The sequence below is a fragment of the Symphalangus syndactylus genome, chromosome 3, assembly GCF_028878055.3.
Source record: "Symphalangus syndactylus isolate Jambi chromosome 3, NHGRI_mSymSyn1-v2.1_pri, whole genome shotgun sequence".
NCBI lineage: Eukaryota > Metazoa > Chordata > Mammalia > Primates > Hylobatidae > Symphalangus > Symphalangus syndactylus.
Window position 1 is genome coordinate 94,928,160 of NC_072425.2, and position 20,942 is coordinate 94,949,101.

Below are 20,942 nucleotides of genomic sequence, written 5' to 3' on the forward strand. Positions count from 1 at the left end.
AGAGCAAGTTCATTTTTCTCTTACTTATTTTTTAGATTGATGAACGATAAATAGATTCCCATGAAGTTTCTGAAAATCTAGTGATGGGAGCAGAGAAGCATCTTGGAGAAATGGGCACAGTGTTGTAAGGGAGTGATTTGTAAGTTTTACCACAAAATGGAAAATCTTGAGTTATGAGTCAGGAGTAAGATTCAATCACCAATCCTTAACTGAAAATTTTCTTCCTCTATTACCAAACCTTGTAGTTTTAAGAGAGTGGTTTTTTCTTAAAGTGAATCTTAGTAATGCTATAAGCTGTTAAAAAAAAAAAAAAACTAACAAGATGGACGTTAAATACTCATTACCAATTATTTTAACATCTTGTGGTTCTTCCAGCTCTACCCAGACCAGATGTTTAGACTCCTTCTTATTTATAACGAAGAGAGCTAATAAATTACATCTCTCAATAATGTCTAAAGTGTTAGTACTCTTCCTAAATATGATTTAATTTCAAAATAGGAGTAAAGGTAAAAACAAAAAACAATAACCAAAAAATCAAAAAGAAATCCCTGCTAAACTACAAATGGCAAGATCCTGGTAGTTATAGTAAGGGATGAATTTGTGGAGCAGGGTAGGTTTAAAATCGTACCATTTGTGGATAAAGTTGGCCTTTTGCATCAAAATATATTTTTATGTGCTAGAGACTTCTTTTGCCTACTTCCTTACACTGTAGAGTACACAAGAATAAAAAAGGTACTCTTCAGACTGTTAATAATATTAATTGTGTGATATAATAATTATTTAATGGACAGACAACAAATGAAGAGAAAAAAATAGGTATTTGGCATCATGTTAATTAGAATTTTGAGGTTAAAAAATCCTGGATACTATTTGCATTTAAGGTATTATACGATTTTTAAAACAAAATATTAGCCTCTGATAAAATCTGTTAAAATTGAAGTTAGGCTGGCTTTGGCAAATTGATATTTGTTGGATAATTGATAAATGCTTTGCCCATTAACTGGTCTTTGTTTAGCTAAAGGCAGTAATTTTCTAATATAAACACATCAGGAAAAGATGTATTATTTAATCCTTTTGGGTTATTTTCTTCCTTCTGGGTCTTTTCTTAAATTTTCTTTCTTCCGTGTTCCCCTCTGTTTAATTTAACCCTGATTAACCCTGATTACACAAGCCCTAACACCTGGGAAAAAACATGGCCAATATGAAAGTACTCAGAGGCAGAAATAATTAAAGGCATGCATTACAAATAAAATCAAAAGGAATTAAGTTTATTTTTAGCTCAGACAACTGGAGGCTGAAAGTGGATTAAAAGTACTATTCAATTAAGTGGGGTGTGTGTGTGTGTGTGTGTGTGTGTGTGTATTTAGGAGGGGTTTTTCATGATTACTCAATCTACAGAACAAGAAAGTGAAGACAGACTATTACTAGAGCAAATGTTACTAGTAATTAAGAAGTATTCTATTCTTTGGGGGATTTGAGAACGTCTTCCATTTCTAAGTTCTGCCAAATGTCATATTTTTTATGAGAATATGTTGGAGATTAAAGAGAGCAGCCAATAAGGACAGCAAATGAAAGTTAATAGAAGACAGAATCAAGTTGATTTTACCAGAGTCTGTAGCTTACGGAGAGATGTTAATGCATTGAAATCATTGAGCATATTATATAGATAAGAGCAACCACGGGACTTTCTATGTCAAGATACCCCGTGTATAAGCTATAAGCTGGTAAGCACACTGCTTGATAACTGTCTGGTTTTGTACACAGTCCACAAAAATCTTGATTATTGACTTACTTACATTTTTCTTACCCTAATACACTATTTTACACACATGCTTCAAAATTGTTATTTTTATCTGTGCCCTGATTGGTTACACGTGCATAGAGTTTCTCTCACTATTTAACTGCCTTTCTACTTCATCCATCCTCTAGTCACCTGCTCCGAGGTTACCAAGCCAGAATGCAGCAAGAGCGTCTACAGCTGCTACAATTGGTAGAAGTGGGTTAGGCAGATGATTGCTGAACAATGACCCATCAAGGACTACAGTTGTAGAAGGGAGAGGGGAGACAGGTATCATATTTCCTGCCTGAGATGTATAGTGAGTGGTAGTAATTGCAGTGAATCCAGCTCACTGTCTCAACAGATTCTCACCTGCACCGTCTCCTCCCCTGTCTTATAACTGGACCAGCAGTTAAACAGCTGTATAGCCTTGTCTCCCTGTCTCATTTTCCCCTGAGCTCCATCAGCAAGAGTAGCAGCAGCAGCTGGAGAAGCGGCAGCCAGAGAGAGGCAGGGCTGGTGCTTGCAGCCGCAAATCGCCTCCTCCTCAACACACACACACACACACACACACACACACACACACACACACACACACACACACACAGCACAGAATTCCAATATCAACGCGTCTTGAAATAAATCAAGGACTAAGAGAGACTAAAGAAGAGCGTTACTCATGGACAACAGGTATTTCATCTCTGACAAATTGTTTCCTTCAGCTGCTTACTGGTTTGGATGATAAAATAATCATTTGTGATAGCTAGCTTGAGTGGGAGACTGGAGGACTGGGGGTGGACGCGGTAGAGGAGCGGGGATGAAGTGGGAGGAGTGAGAGGTGGGGAAGGGGGACGCCAAAGATGACTTTCAGGCTCCGGAAACCTACGTCTTTCAGCCTCCGCTGTTTTTGAGTTGCAAATTATCAGAGACGGGTGAACTGCAGGCAGCCTGTGTTGCTGCCTGGAAGTAGACTTCCATCTTTCAGACACTAGTTCCAATGGGCCGGGTGTTCTGGAAGGGGGTGGCAGTGGGGAGGAGGATGCTGTGAGCAGAGTTCTTGAAGCTCCACTCCTCTGGGGAAGCCGAGCTGTGTGGGAGCCTTCTTACTGTGCGGGGAGCGTGTGAATTGGAAAGGATCCTGAGAGCTGGCTAGTCCCAGTTCCTCTCCGGAAAAGCAGTGGCTCTCGCTTCAGAGATGCGCCCAGCTTTCGCCTGCATCACACTGCAGTAAGTTAAACTGGACATGGTTGGCAAATTGAGTGGCTTCTGGGTATGTGGTGCGGGGGAAGGGAAGCTGAGAAGAAATGGGGAGAAAGTTAGAGAAGCATAGCTTTGAATTCTCCATGAAATGTTAAATCGGTTCGTCTCCCTGACTCCTGTCCTAGTTATGCTATAGTAGGGGTGCTCTGTGATTTGCAGGCGGATGCCGCTTGTGTATTAGCTATGCAGAAAGTGCCCTGTTCATTGTGATTTTAGGCAACACAAGTGGTAAATGTTTTCTAAATTTAACTCCAAGAGTGGTCTCCTGAAAGTTACCAATGAGATAGCAGCTTGCCTTTTCAAAAGGTAATTCATAAAGAGGCTGGCTTAGACTTTCAAATGCCCTAGTTAATTGCTACAAGTTCCCGTCCAGATTTATTCCTAATCTGTGAACTAAACAAGCAAGCAAACAAAAGTCTTTGATTTACCTTATTAAATTAAAATAAAATGTGAAGTAGGTCTCTAGATAACTGCTAGGCAACAGCCTAGGCCGCACTGATGATACGATAAACATTCAAATACTCTTTAGTGGGTGCTACATGGAGGGTTCCCTCAGTTTCTTCCTGCTGCAACAGTCTCCTCCACTTGCTGAACAGTCTCTTTCTTGTGATTTTAAAGTGGCGATTTTTACATAGATGGCTCTATACTTAGAAACCAAGCAGCATTGTGTTCACTGGCAGAAAATGAAGGCTTAAAACTTTTCAAAAACAACTTCAACTGGTTGCTCAGATTGCAGATAACCAACTCTTTTAAAAACAGGTCAGCAAGGACCAGTCCATTGTAAAGCAAATGACTGAATAAACATGAATGCAAGCAGAATACCGAAGGTCTTTTCTCGAAAAGAAATCAGAAATAATTAATCTAAAAATGTTGGGGTACCTAACCAGGTCCTCTTGCACTGACCAGATTTTGATAGTGGTGGTGGGGCAGCGGGGGCTGGCGGGGGGGAAATCCCTCAAGCAGAAAGGATATATTACACAAAAATGTTAGACTTAGTTGGAGGATCATTGGAGAAAACACTGTATTAGTACATTTTTCTCCAAGAAAAATTATTGACAAAACAGAAATTACCTAAAAGAGAATGTAGGATTTTAATCTGGATACGTCCATAGGCTATCATATATTCCATAGGAGAAGCAGCTTCAAAATTTGTGAAATAACAATTGTGAAAAACAAAGTAATTCTGAAATCCTCTGTCTTTAGCAAATAGGTAACCAAGGTCTACTCTTATCCTATAATTTCAGTTTTAAATTGTGCTACTCTTTCTCTAATCCACCAAATCTTCATGCTTTTACCAAAAATAAAACACGTCAAGAATGTCATTGGAATTGTGTTGGCTAATTTTCTACTCATCACGGGCATCTCCAGGTGTAAAGGCTTACTTAATATTTTTTGGCATTGTTGGAGTACCCAATTTGTTATAGGCGATCCATCCCACACACATACATAGTATCCCTGTGCATAAAGTCTACATGTGACTTTGTGAATCACTGAGTAAAATATAATGCAGGGAATATATTTGCTACAATAGTGCATACATGAGGGTGATTAAAAATTTTTGACAGCAATGAGAAAGAAAACGAAAAGTCTATAAGAAGAATGGAAGAATATGGTTGGAGCAAATTTGCAAGCAGTTCCCTAATACTCTAGAGTCAACTATTATTACCTGAAACCTGTATGTAGCTAAAGAGAAGGAAAATTAGGTTAAGAGCACTGATAAAAAATTGACAAAATTATTTTTAAATATAGAAACTTAGGTAGTTGGAGTTGAGTGGTGGCAATGCCTTTGCTTCATACTTTCTTGTCCTACTGGTAAGCAAAGCTCATGTTATGACTGGGAAGAAGATTATCAAAATCATTTGTGTAATAAAACAATTATTTAAATTGTTTTAACAATTTAAGTTAAACCATTGGTAAGTTTTGCTGGGATAGTGTCTGAACTAGTATCCTATGACTGATGTTTTTTTCTTGCACACTATTGAAAGAAGGGAAGAGTTATAGTCCGACAAGCCAGATGAAGATAGCTGCTGATCGCGAAATCTATTTCTGCCTATTAATAATGACTGTGATGGACGGATAGGCTTGAAATGACATCTTAAGATGATCCTCTCCTGGATGCTTCTTCTGGCTGCCTTCAGGAACAGAGCTGAAGGCTCTGTGCATACTATATATGCACAGTACTGTTGCAGTATTCTCTAAAGAGTAATACCTCTAGCCGAGGAGCACTTGCCCAGGGCAAACTCCAGGAAAAATAGTGAAGAAGCCTATTCCTATTGCCTCTCTCCCAGCAATAGCATTTTCTTTCTCTTGTAAAACACCAATGCAAATTCTGACCAAGTGAGTCACATATGGTTTTCCCAATACCATAGTCAATATCTTGGGTATTTACTATGAAGTAGGTTCAACTACTTGATAGCCCTGGATTATTTCCTCATGTGCTTTGTTCGTCACACAATGAATGAATAGTGGGCGGTTATTTTGAGTGCAGCAGTTGCACATACTGGGTCAAGAGCTTTACATAGGCTGTCTCATTTACATATGCCCCTCACAGGAGAGAGATGGCCTTTTCTCCTCTTTAGAAAAAACTCAAACTCAGAGGGAATAAACAAATTTCTGAAAGCAACATATTTAGTGAATGCTGGGTTAGAATTTACCACTAGGTGTGACTACCTCTAATTCTTAATTGCTTTGCTACTTAAAAAAAAAATTAAAATGGTACTCTACTATGGATCGGGGTGGGGTTGAGCATATTATTTTGTGGATGCCGTGGGTGGATAGTGCTTCAGAGATCTTCCTTCTCTGATGATATCCAAGATTGGATCCACCTAAACTGGAATCCACCTGCATTGACCCCAGATCCAAAGTTGGCACACTCACCATTCCAATTTCAGGCTTTGCTTTGGCTACACAAACTCTGAAAATGAACATGCGGACATTGCCAGAATGGAAGATAATGCAGTTAATATGAGAGGAGGAAAGTTGGAAGATCTAAACACAGAGGGTATAAAAAGAAAATAAGGCAATCATATAGTGGAAGGCTGGTCCAAAAATATGTCCACATTCTTTGTCCTGAGGGACACTAAATAACAAACTCTTTGGAGTGTGTGTGCGGGGTAGAGAGCTTTAGTCACAGATAAAGTGCAAACTCAAAATATCTCTTTAAATAGTTGTAAGATCTTCTTACAAAAATTAGATTATGCTTGTCATCAGATAATCTCCTTTACATACTCTTTTTAAAAGTGGAAAAACAATGATTCAAAGAAAAGTGGGGGAGAAAGGCCAGATGCTGACTGAAGAGGTAAAAGAGTAATTGGAAATATTACTGGTTCTTGCACAATCACTTTCTGAAAATTTGCCAGGAAGCAAAAGGCCATCTTTAACTGGTGAGGATAAAAACAAAATGGTTCATTTAGGTAAAATGTGAAGTGTTACAGAGACTAACATGATTACTGTCACTTGTCTTCTTATCACAGAAGACAAACACTAACAAAGAATAAAGCGAAAATGTTATGGGCCTAGAGCCAAACGATATTTTAAGATTGGTCTTTCTCAGCATGCTAAATTTAAACAGCCGAAATTCTTTTTTAAGGATTTTCTGAGTCAACAATTTGAAATGAAGGATTTGCCTTTTAACAGGGAATTTGTATTGCATTGTAAATTTGAAACACAATGTCCTCAACTCAGTTATTTTTGATTGGCAATATGCCAATCACTATAGATGCAAGGAGCACAAAAGCTGTTACCTTCAAAATCAGAGAATAAATGGACACGCTCCATAAGGGAACTTGACGCTCCTGAGCTATTGTCAGATGTGTATGTGGTGACAGAGCTTTGCAAATACATTCACGTTGTTGGCCCTGATTCATTCTCTTGTCATTTGTGACACTTCAGGTTAGGGTTGGGAATAGAGTTAGTTTTCAGGATTGATTTTTGAATGTGGTGCTAAAATCAGCTCTCTTGTCCATTGGCTCCCTTCGTCTTCTAGTTTAAAAATAATGATAGTAACTTTCATTGAGTGCTTACTACATGGCATTTGCCTTTATAAATATCTTGCATATTTAATCTTGATCGTACCCTTATGGGATAATTTTATTATTATCCTCATTCCTCTTTTATAAAAGAGCAAACTGAAGGACAACATGGTAAAATGACTTGTCACAGTTACAAACTGGTAGGAATAGAGCCAGAGTTTGAACCCAGGCAGTCTAGCTCTGGAGACCACTCTTCTAACCAAAAGGCTCTAAATCCACTATTAATGACCACTGGCTTATTATAACCCTCCACAGTTCCCACAATGTTGCACCTTCTTTGTCTCTGCTTACATTTGCCTCTCTGTAATTTACTTTTGGACACCCAAACTCCTCTGCCCTCTCTCCACGCTAATGTGTTTCATTTGGTAATGTGTCTTTGTCCTTTAATCTCCTACTCTAGTATCATGCATGACACTTTGAGGTATCTAGTCGGATTCTACCACGGGCCCAACAGTCTTTCTATATGCTTCCACTGAAACTTGTGCTTGCCTTTATTATTGAATATGCCACAGAGAATTGAAATAATCTGTTTTCTACATTGAGGAAGGGGTTCAACCTTACTTATCTTTGGAAGTTTAGTGCTTAACACAGTGTCTAACATAATCTTGGAGCTTAATAAACACTTCTTTTAATAAACTGTATTACAGTCTCTAATTCTATCCACTGAAGGAATAGGTAGTCCCACTTCCACAATATTTAGCCTTTGCCCCCTGCCCACCAAAGACTAGAGAATTGGCTTTCAAATAAAAACTATGATGTCTGAGAGCAAGTGTGTATTTTAATAAGTAGAAGTCATGATTAGTATAAAATTACTCAGAACACATTTATTACCTTCTATGGTGTTACATATTTAGAATACATGGGGCAATATTTTGGAATATGACAGATAAAATATTTATTTCCAGATCACAAAGTTAAAATTTTTACTGATACCTATTTTCTGGTTTCAGGTTATTAATGTAGCTTTAGAGGGGAAAAAAACCCCAAATAGCAGAATAAGTGGTTCATCAAAGATGTTTTGCTCTTGTGAGACAATAGAGTGAAGTTGTGAAAAGGTAATTTTTAATTGTTTCTTAAACACTTATTTCCCTTGAGAAAAAACACACTGATTTTAATTCAATCATAGCTCGTAAATAGTGAATCATATCTGCAAGCAGACATTCAAGACTTCACTACCACTAGAGAAGAGAAAAGTGATGGTTGATGGTGGGAAATTCAATCCAGAAACCCTGTCCTACAAATTATCAGGTTACGTGATAATTCAAATTCTAATTTTAAATTCTATTTTTATACATTGATTTCATTTAGTATTCAAATATTGTATCTATGTGAGCTGTATAACACATAGGACTTTCCAAATACATTTTTTTTTTAAGTACCATCTTAGGTCAAACTATTCTATTTTAGTCTTCTTTCTAATCCACATGAATCAGTTATCAAATAATCAGAGGAAGGACAGATGGGATGAGGAATGCGTAGCTATTTAAAATGCCTTTAGAGTTCCATCAATAGAGTAATCTCAGAATGAGTTTCCCCCAGCGAGGCAGCTGGGCCATGCTTTATAATACACTTTCTTTTAGAATCCCAAGTTGTATATTTTGTTTTGATTGTTCATAATGAGATGGAATTGTGAATAAGGGTATGGAGAAGTCAACTCTATATATAATTTCACAATTTGAAAAGAAGCTTTATTGAGTTTCATCATTTTCTTAGGTTTGACGATATAGGACTTGAAACTTAGTTTCTGCGTTCAAACTGTCTGGATGTAAAATCCTTACTATTCGGATGAATTTAAGCAAGTAACTTAAATTCTATGCTTTAGACTTCTCCTTGTAAAACAGGAATAACGAAAATGCAATCCATTTCATAGAATTAAATGATGTAATCATGGATGTAAGGGGCTTAAACAGAATACACATAATAAACATTAAAAAATATTAGCTATTATTTCCAACTCACTTGGAATATTGTCTCAGAGAAAAAGTATCAGTAGTAAAGAAAATGTTCTAAATAAAATCTAAATCTAAAAATATGTCTTAGTTTTATATTAATAAAATATTGAGGCAACAAAATTTATTAAATATTATTATAAACACTTTGTAAGATTTCATTACTTACCGTTGTGCTCCAAATATTCTTATTAAAATATAAAAAGAGGTAACTATTAACATAGATAAGTTAAACAACACACGTAAACTACCCAGAAGAACGTCTAGCATGCAATTAATCCTCAGAAATTTTAACTCTCTTTCCCTTACCTGAAATGATGAGGAAAGGTCTTTCATTCTTTCTCCTCTGATCTTCTTAAAACATAGTCATAGCTATCATCCTTTAATATACAAAAGGATATTCTGTTTTGCTCTATATTGGCTACTCTGCTATTTGTACCTAAGCATGTTGGGGAAACATGACCTCTGATGTGAGGAAACCTATTAGTTTCTAGATCAAACTCCCTTTGGATTATCCGAACTGGAAAGGAAGAAGAAACAGAGGTGGTATAGAAAAGCATGACAAGATCCTTGACCTGAAAACAAAACTTGAGGCAGAAAAGATGAGTTTGCAGTTTATTCAGTAACTTGTTTCGCTGAGACAGAAAATATAAGGAAGTGTTTCTTGTTTGGCTCTTGTTTGGCTCTCTGTTTGTTGGTTCCTTAATGAAAAGAAATAAGGGCTGGGGAATTCTCACTTGTCTTGCCTTTCCTAGTGTGTATGATGGAGATTGTCAGTCATAATCAGCTAGTTCTGGGAAGTCTAAGATTCATATAGAGATATGAAAACTATCCCTTAGGAGACAGAAGTACTTACTTATACTACGGCCCTGTATCCTATTCATCCTTTAGTCATTGACGGGCTACTCTGTGTCAAGCATTCTGTCAGGATCAGTGAAAGAAGAGGAATGGATGGAAAAGTTTCTACAGTACTAAAGGTTGCACTTTGGTGAAAGACAAATGTGAACAGACCTAAACAAGGAAACAAGTGCATGATTTGTTGTTGTAATAGTGCTGTGAAAGGAACAAAGAGCTGATGTTGAGATAAGCAGAAGATCCTATTTACATAATAGGAATAATATAATTAATAGGCAAACAAGCTGGTTTCAGGAGGCATAAGGACCACTCCTGCCCCACCTGCAAACCTCCATTATGCTTTTTTTCATTGTAGACCTGGTCTGTCTTGTTGACAGTGAGTATAAGAGGTGACAGTGAGTAGAAGAGGCTTATACACCTGAAGTAATTTTTAAGACTAAAACAGATGAACTCATAGTGAATCAGAATTTTAGAATTATTAAATAAAACATTTTCACTCAGTCAAAAACATACCTCCCACATTGCTTTTCCTGTTACCTGTATATTATAGGATTATTCAGCTTTGGACAGCTTTTAAAGATTAGAAAAATGCAAGTACTTAAGGTTGCTTAGTAACTTCTCTTGCCTGTCATTTTGGGCTGCACACAAACAACCTGTAACTTCCTCACACTTGTCCCAAATAGAAAAAGAGCACAACAAGCTGATGAGTCATTTTGCTATCATGTTGTTCTTAATGAGAATTCTGATTACTAGGAGGGGTGCTCTATTATTGATATATAATGTTGTTTGTCATGATATATATTAGAAGTTTCTATTTGGCAAATAGAGATTTCTTCTTTGTTACACATTAAAGATAACATAGCATAAAAGCCATTTAGGGGAGGACTGTTGTTTTGGGTGTCTGGTTTTGAATATACTCTATCCAAACTACTAGACAATGTATTCTGAAAGTGAAGTGATAAGGCTTTTGAGCTTCAAGTGGAAATTTTGTTTTAGAGCTATTGATGCTTTTTTTGTCCAAGCTACTCGCCTAACTGCATGGTGGTACATTTGGTGCTTAGGCAACTATATTATCAAAAAGATAATATCAAAAGTGAAAGAGCACTTTCAGTAAACAAAACAAAACAATGGCTTGAATGTGGCTGTAATTATATTGCTATTCTTTATGGCTAGGCAATGTCCTGAATTAGTGACTTTGTAGAAAACAAAACACAAAAAGACTATGTTAGATTTGATGTTTTTGTCAATATATAGCAATGCCATATTGATAAAAAATTTTTCTCCACTAAGAAGTTTCAAAGCTACATTAAAGGAATTAGCGCCTGTGTCTTATCATCATGGAGCATCCTGATCAAAGAGAAGATGCCATCCTCTCTTGTTCTCTAATATGTGTTTTGCTCATCCTCATGAGTTAAAATTCAAACTATGTTAAGAGATAAAGAAAGGCTGTTTGAGGAATGCTAATACGTATGTTAAAAGAGGAAAAGAGAAAGACATCTTCCTTATTTAAATATTAAATAAAGTTGAACAGTTTTTTTATTTTAGGAACTTCTTATAGTCCTTCACATGAGAATCGGCATCTCTAAAACAGGATTTAGTATAAACTTCCCTGGCCTTATTTAACCACAGAATCCCTCCTTCTGGGAGCAGCTATTAATATATATTTGAAAACCCTGGAGCACATTTTAGGAAGTACTGGTCTATTGGCATTTAAATGTTCACTTAAAATTTTTGAGCACCTACCATACATCAGAGTAGCAGGTTCTGGAAAAAATATGTGAACAGAACCTGATTTTGACATTATGGAGATCCTATACTGGGATTTGGAGGAAGATATATGTATAAATTATAATACCATGGGCTATGTGCAGTTGTAGAAGTAGGCGCATGTTGCTATAGGAGATGGGGAGAACAAGAGACTCAGGAATTAATCACAGATAATTTAGAATTTGAGTTAGATCTTGAGGGAAGAATAGAAATTTACTCAAGAGGGGAAAATAAAAGCAATTCTCAAGATATATCTAGAAATCATTATTCTTTTATCCTCCTGTAAAAATGAGTATTTCTTTCATTTATTCAAGCATAATTCTAGAGTGAACAGTTGGCTATATGATTAAAGAGATAACAGCAATGAACCAGGAAAGAGATATAAAAATTTGGTGGCATAGATGGGGAATGAAGTCTTGGCATCGCTACAAATCCCTGGGAAGAGAATGTAGAGTGAAAAAGGAGGTAATTTTAGGAACAAATCTTGACATATACTAATACTTTTAAAGTAAATTGGAATAGATGAGTTTGCAAAGAGTGAAAATGAATTGTCATAGAGGAAGAAAACAACAACAGAAACTTGGCACGTTCTAAAGACCAGGAAAAAACGTCTTATAAGAATGGCAAAGTAATCATCACTGTTGGATGTTGCTGAGAGGTTAATTGAGATGAGAACTAAAACATACCCATTGGATTTGAACACTGGAAGATCACTGGTGATTATAGCTAAACATGTATTGCTGGAGTGATGAGGGGTGAAACCCAGGCAAAAACTTGTGAGTAGGAGTTCAGGAAATGGAGACAGAGTGACTCATTCAAAGAGTTAATCTATGATGGTTTAAAGAAAGGTAGAGCTATTTCTGGAGAATAATAGAAGTTTGAAAGAGCTTTTACTTTTCTGAATTGGGAATTTTTGATTGTGTTTAATATCTATGAAAAGTGTATATACACATATATACATATATACACACATATATGTATGTATGTATATATACGCATATATATGTATATATACACACATATATGTATATATACACACATATATGTATATATACACACACACATATATATATATAGGGTATTAGTTGACTTTGACCAGAAGTTACACTGCCTATAAAGAAAAAGCAGAGAAAAGAAAGAATATAACAATTTGAACAGGTATTTAGGTTTTATAGTTGTAATTTAGGGACATTTCTGGAATTTAAATTTTCTCTGTAGAGTTTGAACAAGGTAGAGAAAATTTGAGTTTATGGATAAAATTAGACAGGTTTTGGACCACAGTCATGTACCATGATCTAGGTTGTATTGTGGGGGCAGGTGGGGGTGGATATTTGACAAGATGATCATGAATTTATAATGATAACAATTTACCTCAGTGTGTAACTTTATTCATATTTATATATAAATATTTATATATAAATATATATGTATATGTTTTTCATTTTGCCTTGACTTACATTACCACCATCTACCCCTGAGGGTCATCTATTATCTTCCTTATTACTCTTTCTGATTTAGAGGTCTGTATGGCAATTTTCCTTTATTTATATCTCTTGTAATCTTTAGGACTGGTTAAAGTACATAGGTAAGGTAAGTCAATTATCCTTGGCAGAAATCCCTTAATCGCCTTACCTTCATTGACATTCCACTTCTTTCCATGTTATCCACTGGGCATTGCCTCCATTCTGGATCTTGGTATTACCTGTAACTTCTCCACTGTGAAATCATGAGATACACTAAATGATCACATTGCTCTCTCTTCCTCCCACCAATATCCAGTAGCTTGACCCACCTCATTTTCTTCCATGACTTTTTTCTCATTCTCCCTCCCCTTACAGTCCAAACAAGACCTAGTATACAATATAAATATATAATATAATTTGTATACAAATTAAATTTAATTTGTATACAAAATAAATATAAATATAATTTGTGCTCATTGCACAAATCTTTATTTCCCTGTATTACTCTTTTCCTTCCTTTTTCTGTCTGGCAAAATCCTTACCCTTTCTCAATTGAGTAATCTGGCTTTGCATTTTTCAACTGGGGTATTGAATGCTATCGAAAATCACAAAACTATGAAAACTGGTGTCATAATAAGTCTATGATCTCTCATCTCAGTCTGACCCTGGTAATTCTTCTAAATGTCCATGTTTTATTTTTCTTTTCACTGTCCACAGCAGTTTTCTTACAGAGCCCTGCCACCCAGTTACTTCATATTTTCTTATGAAAAGAGAGATAAGTATTTTGACTTCTTCTTTGTGTCATTTATTTTTATTTTGGGTACTAGCGTTTAGATATTTGAAATAAATTTGGATTTTAATTTAAAAATCATTAATATCCACAACGACTTTAACCCTACTTCTCTCTACTCACCACCTTCTCTGTATCTCTTGCTTTTAGGCAAAGCTTCATAACATAGTCCCTCTTTATCTCTTCAACAATACCTATTGTCACTTTGTTCTCTTCCAATCTAATGTTCCTTTAACATTAAGCTGCTTAAAGTATTCATTCTTTCAGTGCTGCTTTTCCACTTTACTTGCACTCCTATTGTGTCTTTGGTTCTTTGTTTTTTTTCCAGTGGTTTGAACATGCCTGGCATAAAACAGGTACCTAAAAAGCACTGAATACATAGGTGAACTCTGATAATGCCCCTTTCTTGATTAGATATGATGAGTTATCTCATAAAGCATCTCTCTGGGTCAACAGTGTTTTTATCATTTTGTCTACTTTATTAAAGAGGTAAGTGACTATCTTCTTCATTCTCTGAAATGTACTATATTGTAGTATACATAGAGTTTGATACTATTAGCGGTTTCGGGCATCTAGTTGGTGCTTTGGAACGTATTCCCTGTGGATAAGATGGGAGTACTGGTACCTCCTCTTGGCCCATTTATCAGTATGGTTTGTACTGATGCTGAACAACTACTTGTACATTACCATATTTTCCCCTCTTTGATATTTAACAGTAATATTTATATTTTCTTGTTCTGGAGATAACACTCAATAATGTTATTCTATTTTGAGATAATGAAATTATTTTTAATTCGACTAAGTGTAGTCATTGGAGCTTTCGTTAATCAATTTCAGAAGCGTAAGTTAGATTTAGGGATTTTTTTTCATTTGTGGCATTCTGTGAATTGGTCGTTGGTATTCAGATTGTGAACCTGGATATAAAGAGGAGGGATGAACGTTATTTTCAGTGTCTGACAAGAACAAGCATGGAGTCTTCGAGGTTTTATAGGAAGTAAACAGAAGGCTAAGAGGTCACACACGTAAGGAGAATGGATGATTAGCCGGTGTATTTTCCCCAGTGCAATGTCACTTTCTCAGAGTCTCATTTAAATGATAATATGTCCATAGTAACAGAAAGAAAATATTTTTCTCAGACACATCCCATATTTACTATATGAAGTGTGGAGAAATGCTTATTAAAGATTTTTGTCATGATTTCCAGGTTCAGTTCAGGAGTGGGTGGTCACTTGTGCTAGGACTTCGTTTCTTACAGCCCTATCCCCACATCATTCTTTCCATGAAAGTAAATATTATCTAATGAGATAAGTGAAGGCATGTTAGAGGAAAAGCATGATTTATAGCAAACTGTAGCTTCAAATGGATTTATCCATAGTAGTATACTAGTCTATTTTGCAAGTGTACATTTCTCATCTATCAAAAATCATGTTACTTAGCTTCAGAAATCATAAAATGAGATTGTCCCTGGAATAACTTTTAAATATCTGGCATTTCTTTCCTATGTAATTTTACGTAAGCTATATAAATAGGGTTAGCTGTGACCTAAAAAAAGTATACTCAGTCATTTTGTCTGAAACACAATATAGCATGTGCCCTCATTAATTCTATCTGTGGGATTTTTAATGGTATAACTTTGCAAGATAATGAAAACTGTATGGAATGAAAAGACTCTCAGAATCAGGAATATCATTAGATTTTATGATTAGGTAAATTCTGACAAGTTGATGCATTTTTTTTTTTTTACTTTTTTTTAATTTATTTATTATACTTTAGGTTTTAGGGTACATGTGCACAATGTGCAGGTTTGTTACATGTGTATCCATGTGCCATGTTGATTTCCTGCACCCATTAACTCGTCATTTAGCATTAGGTATATCTCCTAATGCTGTCCCTCCCCTCTCCCCCCACCCCACAACAGTCCCCGGAATGTGATGTTCCCCTTTCTGTGTCCATGAGTTCTCATTGTTCAATTCCCACCTATGAGTGAGAACATGCGGTGTTTGGTTTTTTGTCCTTGCGATAGTTTACTGAGAATGATGTTTTCCAGTTTCATCCATGTCCCTACAAAGGACACGAACTCATCATTTTTTATGGCTGCATAGTATTCCATGGTGTATATGTGCCACATTTTCTTAATCCAGTCTATCGTTGTTGGACATTTGGGTTGGTTCCAACTCTTTGCTATTGTGAATAGTGCCACAATAAACATACGTGTGCATGTGTCTTTATAGCAGCATGATTTATAGACCTTTGGGTATATACCCAGTAATGGGATGGCTGGGTCAAATGGTATTTCTAGTTCTAGATCCCTGAGGAATCGCCACACTGACTTCCACAATGGTTGAACTAGTTTACAGTCCCACCAACAGTGTAAAAGTGTTCCTATTTCTCCACATCCTCTCCAGCACCTGTTGTTTCCTGCTTTTTTAATGATGGCCATTCTAACTGGTGTGAGATGGTATCTCACTGTGGTTTTGATTTGCATTTCTCTGATGGCCAGTGATGATGAGCATTTCTTCATGTGTTTTTTGGCTGCATAAATGTCTTATTTTGAGAAGTGTCTGTTCATGTCCTTTGCCCACTTTTTGATGGGGTTGTTTGTTTTTTTCTTGTAAATTTGTTTGAGTTCATTGTAGATTCTGGATATTAGCCCTTTGTCAGATGAGTAGGTTGCAAAAATTTTCTCCCATTCTGTAGGTTGCCTGTTCACTCTGATGGTAGTTTCTTTTGCTGTGCAGAAGCTCTTTAGTTTAATGAGATCCCATTTGTCAATTTTGGCTTTTGTTGCCATTGCTTTTGGTGTTTTAGACATGAAGTCCTTGCCCACGCCTATGGCCTGAATGGTATTGCCTAGGTTTTCTTGTAGGATTTTAATGGTTTTAGGTCTAACATTTAAGTCTTTAATCCATCTTGAATTAATTTTTGTATAAGGTGTAAGGAAGGGATCCAGTTTCAGCTTTCTACATATGGCTAGCCAGTTTTCCCAGCACCATTTATTAAATAGGGAATCCTTTCCCCATTTCTTGTTTTTGTCAGGTTTGTCAAAGATCAGATAGTTGTAGATATGCGGCATCATTTCTGAGGGCTCTGTTCTGTTCCATTGATCTATATCTCTGTTGTGGTACCAGTACCATGCTGTTTTGGTTACTGTAGCCTTGTAGTATAGTTTGAAGTCAGGTAGCGTGATGCCTCCAGCTTTGTTCTTTTGGCTTAGGATTGACTTGGCGATGCGGGCTCTTTTTTGGTTCCATATGAACTTTAAAGTAGTTTTTTCCAATTCTGTGAAGAAAGTCGTTGGTAGCTTGATGGGGATGGCATTGAATCTATAAATTACTTTAGGCAGTATGGCCATTTTCACGATATTGATTCTTCCAACCCATGAGCGTGGAATGTTCTTCCATTTGTTTGTATCCTCTTTTATTTCATTGAGCAGTGGTTTGTAGTTCTCCTTGAAGAGGTCCTTCACATCCCTTGTAAGTTGGATTCCCAGGTATTTTATTCTCTTTGAAGCAATTGTGAATGGGAGTTCACTCATGATTTGGCTCTCTGTTTGTCTGTGATTGGTGTACAAGAATGCTTGTGATTTTTGTACATTGATTTTGTATCCTGAGACTTTGCTGAAGTTGCTAATCAGCTTAAGGAGATTTTGGGCTGAGACAATGGGATTTTCTAGATATACAATCATGTCATCTGCAAACAGGGACAGTTTGACTTCCTCTTTTCCTAATTGAATACCCTTTATTTCCTTCTCCTGCCTGATTGCTCTGGCCAGAACTTCCAGCACTATGTTGAATAGGAGTGGTGAGAGAGGGCATCCCTGTCTTGTGCCAGTTTTCAGAGGGAATGCTTCCAGTTTTTGCCCATTCAGTATGATATTGGCTGTGGGTTTGTCATAGATAGCTCTTATTATTTTGAGATACGTCCCATCAATACCTAATTTATTGAGAGTTTTTAGCATGAAGGGTTGTTGAATTTTGTCAAAGGCCTTTTCTGCATCTATTGAGATAATCATGTGGTTTTTGTCTTTGGTTCTGTTTATATGCTGGATTACATTTATTGATTTGCGTATGTTGAACCAGCCTTGCATCCCAGGGATGAAGCCCACTTGATCATGGTGGATAAGCTTTTTGATGTGCTGCTGGATTCGGTTTGCCAGTATTTTATTGAGGATTTTTGCATCAATGTTCATCAAGGATATTGGTCTGAAATTCTCTTTTTTGGTTGTGTCTCTGCCTGGCTTTGGTATCAGGACGATGCTGGCTTCATAAAATGTGTTAGGGAGGATTCCCTCTTTTTCTATCGATTGGAATAGTTTCAGAAGGAATGGTACCAGTTCCTCCTTGTACCTCTGGTAGAATTCAGCTGTGAATCCATCAGGTCCTGGACTCTTTTTGGTTGGTAAGCTATTGATTATTGCCACAATTTCAGAACCTGTTATTGGTCTATTCAGAGATTCGACTTCTTCCTGATTTAGTCTCGGGAGGGTGTATTTGTCGAGGAATTTATCCATTTCTTCTAGATTTTCTAGTTTATTTGCATAGAGGTGTTTGTAGTATTCTCTGATGGTAGATTGTATTTCTGTGGGATCGGTGGTGATATCCCCTTTTTCATTTTTTATTGCATCTATTTGATTCTTCTCTCTTTTCTTCTTTATTAGTCTTGCTAGCGGTCTATCAATTTTGTTGATCTTCTCAAAAAACCAGCTCCTGGATTCATTAATTTTTTGAAGGGTTCTTTGTGTCTCTATTTCCTTCAGTTCTGCTCTGATTTTAGTTATTTCTAGCCTTCTGCTAGCTTTTGAATGTGTTTGCTCTTGCTTTTCTAGTTCTTTTAATTGTGATGTTAGGGTGTCAATTTTGGATCTTTCCTGCTTTCTCTTGTGGGCATTTAGTGCTATAAATTTCCCTCTACACACTGCTTTGAATGTGTCCCAGAGATTCTGATATGTTGTGTCTTTGTTCTCGTTGGTTTCAAAGAACATCTTTATTTCTGCCTTCATTTCGTTATGTACCCAATAGTCATTCAGGAGCAGGTTGTTCAGTTTCCATGTAGTTGAGCGGTTTTGAGTGAGTTTTTTAATCCTGAGTTCTAGTTTGATTGCACTGTGGTCTGAGAGACAGTTTGTTATAATTTCTGTTCTTTTACATTTGCTCAGGAGAGCTTTACTTCCAACTATGTGGTCAATTTTGGAATAGGTGTGGTGTGGTGCTGAAAAAAATGTATATTCTGTTGATTTGGGGTGGAGAGTTCTGTAGATGTCTATTAGGTCCACTTTTTGCAGAGCTGAGTTCAATTCCTGGATATCCTTGTTAACTTTCTGTCTCGATGATCTGTCTAATGTTGACAGTGGGGTGTTAAAATCTCCCATTATTGTTGTGTGGGAGTTTAAGTCCCTTTGTGGGTCACTCAGGACTTGCTTTATGAATCTGGGTGCTCCTGTGTTGGGTGCATATATATTTAGGATAGTTAGCTCTTCTTGTTGAATTGATCCCTTTACCATTATGTAATGGCCTTCTTTGTCTCTTTTGATCTTTGTTGGTTTAAAGTCTATTTTATCAGAGACTAGGATTGCAACCCCTGCCTTTTTTTGTTTTCCATTTGCTTGATAGATCTTCCTCCATCCCTTTATTTTGAGTCTATGTGTGTCTCTGCACGTGAGATGGGTTTCCTGAATACAGCACACTGATGGGTCCTGAATCCTTATCCAGTTTGCCAGTCTGTGTCTTTTAATTGGAGCATTTAGCCCATTTACATTTAAAGTTAATATTGTTATGTGTGAATCTGATCCTGTCATTATGATGTTAGTTGGTTATTTTGCTCATTAGTTGATGCAGTTTCTTCCTAGCCTTGATGGTCTTTACAATTTGGCATGTTTTTGCAGTGGCTGGTACCAGTTGTTCCTTTCCATGTTTAGTGCTTCCTTCAGGAGCTCTTTTAGGGCAGGCCTGGTGGTGACAAAATCACTCAGCGTTTGCTTGTCTGTAAAGTATTTCATTTCTCCTTCACTTATGAAGCTTAGTTTGGCTGGATAGGAAATTCTGGGTTGAAAATTCTTTTCTTTAAGAATGTTGAATATCGGCCCCCACTCTCTTCTGGCTTGTAGAGTTTCTGCTGAGAGATCAGCTGTTAGTCTGATGGGCTTCCGTTTGTGGGTAACCCGACCTTTCTCTCTGGCTGCCCATGTTTTACTTTTCCTCTTTTTCATTGGTTTTAGACATCACCCAAAGGGGTTAATATATTTCTGTATTATATTTATCCCAGGCCAATCAGGAAATAATTGAAAAACTTATTTTGACTTTGCAGAAATACTTCCTTGACAGGTCTGGGTTAAAAATTATGTCTACTTCTATCAAGTCAAAGTTGTCCCTATCTTATGCTGTTCAGATTCCAATTCCATACTTTTTGTTTTTGTCTGTTTGGAGTGGAATTTTATGTCTTTATTTTAGACCCTTTTCCTTTCCATTTCTACTTTAGATTGCTTAGAGATTGAGTATAAACTATTAATTAATCCCTATGAAACATGTTTTTTCTTTTACAATGAGAAAAACTTTGGTGGTCTGTTACTACTCAAGGATTATTTATTCTTTGCTAGCTGGATACACAACTTCAGTTTCCCAAACCAAGCACTGATTTGTGAGATAAGCGTCCTCTGCCATCTCCCATCTCCTTTTCAAGTGGGTTTTTCGGTGGGCCATAACTAGGCCTACTACACTGGAAGTTTAGATGATCTAAGAAAGCACTAAGAAATAAAATGCAGAGGTGCTTATCTGAAATGTGACAAGAAGCTACCTTAAAGGGGCTAGCCCTTTAGTCCTGACACAACCTCCCATTCAGATGGTTATAAGAGATCAAATTCCCATATTCTGCACTTTGCTGACTGAGAGGATTGCTTCCTCTACATGGAATGCTGGTAGAGCTGAACTTTGGATATGCCCTTGTGTGGAATAAAATAAAGCCTCAGGGAGCATCTACTCACTTGCATTCTTAATCTTGTGTTTATTCTTCACAAGGATAATTTGCTCGTATGATAGTAAATCAAAGTGAATGCTA

At 36.6% G+C, this 20,942-nt stretch overlaps 1 protein-coding gene across 13 annotated transcripts in view; it reads left to right on the forward strand.

The window, feature by feature from the left end:
• DGKB (diacylglycerol kinase beta) overlaps positions 1-20,942 on the forward strand; it is a 799,436-nt gene that overhangs the window by 45,287 nt on the left and 733,207 nt on the right. For 6 of the 13 annotated variants that reach the window (XM_055272541.1, XM_055272544.1, XM_055272553.1 and 3 more), the window contains exon 1: positions 1,928-2,467. The exons of 1 other annotated variant lie outside the window; for it this stretch is intronic. The gene's annotated coding sequence lies outside the window, so the exon portion shown is untranslated. Of the gene's footprint in view, positions 1-1,927; positions 2,468-2,577; positions 3,005-20,942 lie in introns of those variants that run through there. 6 more of the 13 variants (XM_055272540.2, XM_055272545.2, XM_055272550.2 and 3 more) reach the window with 2 other exon arrangements.